Source organism: Aphis gossypii, unplaced genomic scaffold (assembly GCF_020184175.1).
Source record: "Aphis gossypii isolate Hap1 unplaced genomic scaffold, ASM2018417v2 Contig00469, whole genome shotgun sequence".
Taxonomy (NCBI): domain Eukaryota; kingdom Metazoa; phylum Arthropoda; class Insecta; order Hemiptera; family Aphididae; genus Aphis; species Aphis gossypii.
In genome coordinates this window covers 27,056-33,730 of record NW_026083122.1, presented here as the reverse complement: position 1 = coordinate 33,730, position 6,675 = coordinate 27,056, and positions in this window count along the sequence as shown.

Sequence of the window (6,675 nt, the reverse complement as noted above, 5' to 3'; positions counted from 1 at the left end):
TATCACTCTCAGCATCATTAATGTTATCTGAATCTTTAATAGGTAATCTAGATAAGGCATCTGCATTACCATTATTCACCCCATTAATAAATTCAATTTTATATGAATATCCTGATAAAAACACTGCATATCGCTGAAGCCTATGCGTCGTCATAACTGGTATCCCTTTATTTTCTCCAAAAATACTCACTAACGGTTTATGATCCGTTCTTAAAATGAATTGTCGCCCAAAAACATATTGGTGGAAATACCTAACAGCAAAAACTATAGCTAAAGCTTCTTTATCAATTTGTGCATACTTTTTTTCACAATCTGTTAATGTACGAGACGCAAAAGCAATAGGTTTTTCAGATCCGTCAGGTAATCTATGCGACAAAACCGCACCAATGCCAATTGGGCTAGCGTCACTTGCAACTATTAACTCCCAACTACTATTATAATGCACAAGTATATTCTCAGATACTATTGATTCTTTAATTTTATTGAAAGCTAATTTTTGTTCCATCCCCCAACGAAATTTAACATTATTTTTTAGTAATGCATACAAAGCACCTGCTTTAAAGGACATATTTTTAATAAATTTGCCATAATAATTTACTAATCCCAAAAAAGCTTTAACTTCCTGAACGTTTTTAGGGTTTGGGGCTTCTGTTATAGCTTTGATTCTCTCTTTAGGTATGTGCAGTCCTTCTTTATCAATATGATAACCAAGAAATGTAACATTATCACTGAAAAACTTGCATTTACTTTTTTTAAGAGTTAAGCCAGCATCATTCAATTTTTTCAAAACACTATCAAGTCTATTATTTACTTCTGTGTAATCTTTACCTGATACTACTACATCATCATAAAAACAAACTGTACCTGGTATATTACAAAGCAACTTTTCCATTTCCCTTTGCAACATACCCGGTGCAGATGAAATTCCATATGGTAATCTTTTGAACATGTATAACCCTTTATGTGTAGAAATTGTGGTTAATTTTTGACTTTCTTCGTCAAGTAACAACTGTTGATAAGCTTGGCATTAATTTAATGTACAAAATACAACTGCTCCCTGGAATGCACTTATTAAATCTACTACTCTAGGTATAGGATATCTATTGACTTCCAGATATTTATTTAAAGTAACCTTATAATCCCCACACAACCTTATAGATTTATCAGGCTTAACCACTGGAACTATAGGAGTAGCCCAATCACTTGATTCAACAGAAACTAACAATTCTGCTTTAATTAGTCTTTCCAATTCTTTACTCACACTATCCTTAAGGGAAAAAGGTATAACTCTAGGTTTACAAAACACAGAAATAGTGTTCTCTTTTAAATACAATTTAAAAGTTTTATGTTTAAAACATCCTAATTCCTCATTAATAACTGATGGATACTTTTGTATAATATCTTGTTGAGATAAGGAATGAAAATTTAATTTTAATGGCAATATATCTAACTCGATCAACCAATCTCTACCAATAATTGGTGGTCCTCCATCCAACACAGTATATAAACTTAATGACTTCCGCTGATTTTTGTACTTAACCTTGACCTTTAAAATTCCTTTAGGTATAATTATTGAACCATTATATGCTTTTAAATTAACATCAGTTTTCTCCAAATCATCTACACACCCCAATTTAAATTTATCAAAATCTTTCACAGACATAACCGATACTGCTGAACCCGTATCTACTTGAAACTCTATGGTTACATTATCTACTAGTAGTTTAAGACAAAAAGGTTGCACAAAATTTACATTTACAGTTTCTAAATTAAACAAACTATTCAAATTTAAATCTACATTATCAAGGTCAACATTATTAACATTGTTTCCCTTATTTTTACAAACATTCTTTAAATGACCAACCTTGTTACAAATTGAACACTTATAACTAATATACTTACATGATGGTTTAGTATGTCCACTCTTCCCACAGCAATAGCATACCCAATTTCTTTTTGTACCTTTCATTATTGATTCTCCACCAATTTTGCCACTATTATTCGATGATGATTGCTTGACTTTGGTCTGGAACTTAGTATTTTTCTTCTTTGAAACTTTATGGTAGTTAACTGCTTCGTGATGTTCCATCTTTGAAATGTCATTGTTAGCACTCTCCATAGCCAAACTCAATTCAATGCATTTTTTGAAAGTCAATGAACCTTCAGATAACAGCCTTTTCTTGATATTACTATCTCTGATTCCCCAAATAACTTGATCTCTTAATGCGTCATCTAACACTGTTCCAAATTCACAATGTTCAGACATTTTTTTAAGTCCTGTAATAAACTGAATAACGGTTTCATTTGCAGCCTGTCTGCGTTCTTTAAACTTGTACCTCTCAGTAATTAAATTCGGTTTTGGGTTTATGTAATTTGTAAGCAAACTTTTGAGATCATCGTATTTCTTGTCAATGGGTTTATTAGGTGTACACAAATCTCTCAGTGAAGCATAACCATCATTACCCAACAATGTTAAGAATAATAATTGTTTTTTATGTACATTTATTTCATTAAGCGCCACATACAATTCAAATCTCTCAATCCAAGAATTTAAATCATCTTCTTTAAGCTTAAATTCCGTCAATTGTCCCATTTGTTTCCCTGTGCAAACACGTGGACTGACAGGATTTGAAACGTTCCCGTCCATCATAAAAATAATTAACACTGCACGGAATTACTAATATACATACCCAAATTATCTTCGTCGCCAATGTAGTGTACCGAGTACTAATAATTAACACGTGAATTGTATATTGTAATAGACATTTTATTTTAATACTTTACTGATACATATAATATAAAAGTTAATGTCTTCCTTAACGGGCAGCATAAAACAATATAATAAAATATAACCTAAAAACTTAATTCATCATGGAATAATACATACATAACAGTTGGCATATTTAAAACTTTAAACAACAAATTAAAAATTAAAAACTACACAGGTCCGTGCCATGCAATAATACAAATCAAAATGCTTGTACCATCAATAAGTGATAACGTAATAATGATAACAGAGTGGCAGCCATACTATAATGATCAATTAAAAAATAGCCTCAAACAAAACAAGAGGGAACTGTACCTATGATAGCTTATTACAAATACAAAATATTTTGATAGGATCTAATGGACATAACAAAATGAACAATATTATAGATTTTTGTGAAATACAAAGATTTACAAATCAAGAAATACAATTAATTCAAGAATATTGTGAAGTTATGACTCCTCTCGCTGATTCTCTGGACTTCTTACAAGAAGAAGAATCAATGTTAATGGGTTATCTATTACCTACACTTTATGCTTTGGATAAGAAATTAATTATTTTACAACAAAAAACTATGAAATGTTGTGGTCCACTTATTAAGACAGTAAGAACTTCAATTCGAATAAGATTTAGTTCCATATAGGAAAAAAAAGAACTTATATTAGAATCATGTTTGTTACCACGCTTTAAATTATTATGGCTTGATGGTGACAAACGTTTCATGGCCAAGTCCTGTTTAAGATTTCACTTTTAAAATTTGGATTATACTGCTAGTTCTAAAGCCAATGAAACTGAATCTCCACCATGTACAGCAGGAACAGATACATTTAAAGAAGATTTTTTTCTGTTTACCAGTAGCTAACAATTCAAAAATAAGTTCTAGTATTGAAGAGTTAGAGTTATATTTAAAAAGTCAATCAAAAGAGTTATCTGTGTTGTTATTATATCCAACAGTACTAACAGCATTTTTAAAATTTAATACACCTCTTCCATTTAGTGCTCCTGTCGAGCGACTGTTTTCAACAGGTTCTAATATGATAACTCAAAAAAGGCACAAATTGAGTGACTTACTATTTGAAAAGTTAGTGCTACTAAAACAAAACAAACTGTAAATAGATATTAGTTTTATATAACATGTATTTGATTTATAAGATGTTATTTTTTTTTCTTAAATATTTAATGTTATAATTTTAATTTTTTTTTATTAATAATAAATGATAACTCATTAAAAGATATTTTATCTTTATTATTTATTTTATAAATTATCATGTTATACTTAAAAGTTGAATGTACTTACAGGAAAATTAAATAAAGTGAAGCCAAAAAACAAAAATCTATATTATTAATTATTATACATTTTTAAATCTTTATGTATTAATTTAATTGTTTAGTATTCAATTCCTGTTTCATTTTATTTTTTTAGTTTTAACACATTTAAAGTTGTTTACCTAGTGTTTTGAAAGATAATATCATACAGTATACACGTACTTTGAAATAAAATATAATATTATCTTACACGTTGCACAAATTTTTAGTACACAATTACCTATTCTTAAATGCATAGATGTTTTGTGTAGTCGTGCACAAAGTGTTTGTGTTTTCCTAAGTGTTTGTCAACAAAAATGGATAAATTTATTAGAAAAACGACCAAGGTAAGTCAATTTTGATTATTTGTTAGTAGTAAAGCAGTATGTCATTTTTATATCATAAAACATTTCTATTTTATTTTTATTGTCTTTGACGTAGGTAGGTTGCTGGTATCTACTGGCTACTAGACAGTCTAATTCAGAAATGTCGAGGCCTTATAAAAATGTAGTTGGATAAATATGATAAAATATGTGTATTATAATATTATAACTATACATTTTGTTTTGAAATTTAATAATACAGTTGTTTTATGTATAGGCTAATAAAAATTTAGACGATGAGGATAATCTGTTACCAGTGGTAAAGAAAAAATTTAAAATGGTAAGTATTACCAAATTACTTTAAAATATTTTAAATTTGAATTAATACTTTAATTGCTTAATCAATAGGATAATACGTCAACCCATCCATTGATTTCAGAAGACGATAATTAAAACTTAAAACAGGCATTAAGTAATATTAATTTTGTAAAGTATAATAATTAATAAGAGATAGCTTAATTTATTATTTTTATGTGGCCTGTGCCATTAATTTATGCTTTTATATTTTATATACTATTGTAATTCTACAATATCTAAACTTACCTTATATGTTTTTAATACCTCAAATTACAATCCTTAAACATTAAATTTAAGATTATTGAAATATTTCAATTATTCAAAGAGTTAGCTTGCTATTTGTTGGGTATACAATCCAGTTTTGTTTTTGAATTTGGCGGTTGTAGCGACATCGTCTATGTCGCTACGTTGTCGCCCTGCTGCTCCGCCGCCAATAACTGTGCGAGCGAACTTTGTACCCCCGGGGAGGGGACTCGACCATCGCGGTCTAGCCGTAGCCGCCCGTCGCTATCGCTTTTGTCGTCGTTTCTGATCCGTTTAAGACACAAGTGTCGCATCTCCGCCGTCTTGGCATCTTTTGGGTTAAAACCTCGTGTTTCTGACCAACGCGACCCGGTGCGCCGTCGCAGTTAATACCGCCATTTTTTTGTTCCGTGCACCCGAGCCTCGCTGCTCACGAACTTGTCGCGTACGAGCGTTTACGCGATCCTAGTTCCGGCCGTCCGTGCCGACACCACGACTTATTGTTTTTGTATCCGTCGCCCGTCCGATTATTCGCTGTGCGACCTCAAGTCGTGGTCACCCACATATTTCGTTTGTTTGTTTTTCGGCCGTCCGTTCGACGACGAGTGAACCCGCCTCGCGGTCGTTGCCGCTTAATTGTGTTTTTTTTGTATTTCGTCGTCACCAGTACGACATTCGCACTGCGAAATTTGCCTCACGCGTCCACGTGCTTTTCCGTCCGTCCGCCCTACATCGTACGAACGTATCAGCCACGACGTGTTGTAGTGTTGTCATTTTGTACCGCGTTGTCACGCCGCGACAACGGGTGCCGAACGTAGTTTTGCCCTCGCCGGCCTATTTGAATATTCGTTCCTACGCCTCCGCGCCTTCGTCGACCAATTCGCCGTTTTCGACGGAAGTGCCATTGTCGCACACTTCATCGACGCGACCAACAGTATCATCGTCATTTGGGACAACAGCTCCATCACTGTCTTATCACCTGCTATATGTTTTAGATTTTAACAAATTAGCAATTGATTTAATGATTGGTGTTTATAAATTATTATTATTTATAAAAATAAAAGAAGAATTCATTGTGACATAATGCGTTTTAATTAAGTAATAATAATACAAAAAAAAATAAAATAACGTAACAATTGTATATATCGTCACAGTGTTACCACAACATCTCCCTTCTTTTTTTCTTTTTTTTTTTTTTTATAATACAAAAATCAAAATAATATTACAAATTACACAAAATGAGACCAATAACACTGCTCCTTACAAAATAAAAAAAAAATTCTTAGAATTAGATAAACAATTTCAAAATAATAACAAAAAAAAAAAAAAAATATTCACACAAACAATACCTAGTGTAATAATCTACAAATAAAGTTGACAAATTAATAGTTTATTCAAGACATATTTTAAATGTATAAATGTTAGAAAATTATGATGATGGTAGCATAATAGTATTATAATAATGGTAGCTTACTCAAATTTACTAGGTGGCTTAACTACTCTACCACTTTTAGTTATAGTATGTCCAATGTTCTGAAATGCCATTAGTTCATCATTAATACTATTATTTCCTGTATCTAAAGAATCATTATTTCTTTCAACTTCATTGTTGTTCTTTTGAATGTTTACCTTATCGTTTACAAAATTACTATCTTGGAATCTAAAATCATCATAGCTTAT